We start from the raw sequence: 1,398 nt of genomic DNA, 5'->3' as shown, positions 1-1,398 counted from the left end.
TGTTGGTTGCCCCTAAGCATGCAGTCCCCTGCTGGCCCCTCCTGGATGTGTGCCAGAATAATTTTCTCGAACAGCTTGCCCAGGATCGAGGTAAGACTAACTGGCCTATAGTTTCCCGGGTCCTCCTTCCTCCCTTTTTTGAAGATGGGAACCACGTTGGCCCTCTTCCAGTCCTCACTTTCCAACTCACTTTTCCCTAGATCTTCTAAGTAGTAGTAGTATTTTGGATAAAGGCAGTCTATTATGGACTGTTGCAACTAACATCTTCCTCAAAAAACAATACTCTAAAAGTAGGATTACTCTGACAAGTAATACAATGTCTCAGTTACCTGACACTGTTTGGTCTCTAGGAATTTGCCCTTCTTAAGACAAAACAACCCACTTTCCTCTATTGTAGTTTTATTACACAGATAGTAGTACTGTATAAATACCCCTCAAAGTAACAGCTCTGTTATCCTTTCATTTGCTGTTAGAGTCTACGTCTATCTTCAGTAAAGTCACAAAAATAATATATTTTAAGACTTGTTGATATACCTGGAGCACAATGAGGAAAAACCTGAAAATTAATTTGATTTTGCACCAGCAAACAAGGATATACAAGCGAATTAAAGCTGGTACTGCTAGGAAGCTGAACTGGGCAAAACAGGAATTTACTTTTGAAGAAGAAAAGAGATGAGGGGTCAGTGGAAGTGAAAATTAGCTAATCTAGCAAAATTGACAAATTGACATTTGATCTGATTAGATTTTTTTCTCACTGCCTCTGACTGAAATTTCTGTTCTTCACCTCTGTGTCTGGCTAGTCTTAGAAATGTTGTTGTTTTAGATGAAAGCACCTGAGCAGTCTTCTCACGAAGACTGAGATTTTCTGTCTTAACACACAAGATACAGCAAGGCAGTAGCCATATAAGCTTTTTCATAATGTAAAATGAAGGCCTCAGGAGCAACTGAAATAGTCTTTGCTGAGCCTTTTGGTAGACCCGTTACTGAGAGGGAACATCTGCCTATTAAGAAATAGCTTATTTTATGTCCTATGCTCTTGTATTTCTACCAGGGCTCACACTGGCATTGTTTCTACATACAGCACTTCCTTCTAAGGCTGAATCAGAACCAGCAATCTAGAGGTAAACAACTTTGTAGTCTATTAATAAACACACAGTGAAAATTGTACTATTCTATATACAGTAAAAGCTGTGTTAACCGGCATTTTACTAACCATAATACTCCATTATACAGCATGTGCATCACATATTTCCTGAGCAGGGCTGGGGGGAGGGGGGGCAAGAGCAGCAGGCCCCTCTGCAGGCCTCACAGGCACTGCCCAACCAGCTGGACACAGGGCGGGGGGGAGGGGGCGGAGTTTGCAAACCGCAGCAGCCGCCACTGCTGTGCACCACCCCA

The sequence above is a fragment of the Gavialis gangeticus genome, unplaced genomic scaffold (assembly GCF_001723915.1).
Source record: "Gavialis gangeticus isolate Ggan-Ray unplaced genomic scaffold, GavGan_comp1, whole genome shotgun sequence".
NCBI classification, from domain to species: domain Eukaryota; kingdom Metazoa; phylum Chordata; order Crocodylia; family Gavialidae; genus Gavialis; species Gavialis gangeticus.
This window is presented reverse-complemented; position numbering follows the sequence as displayed.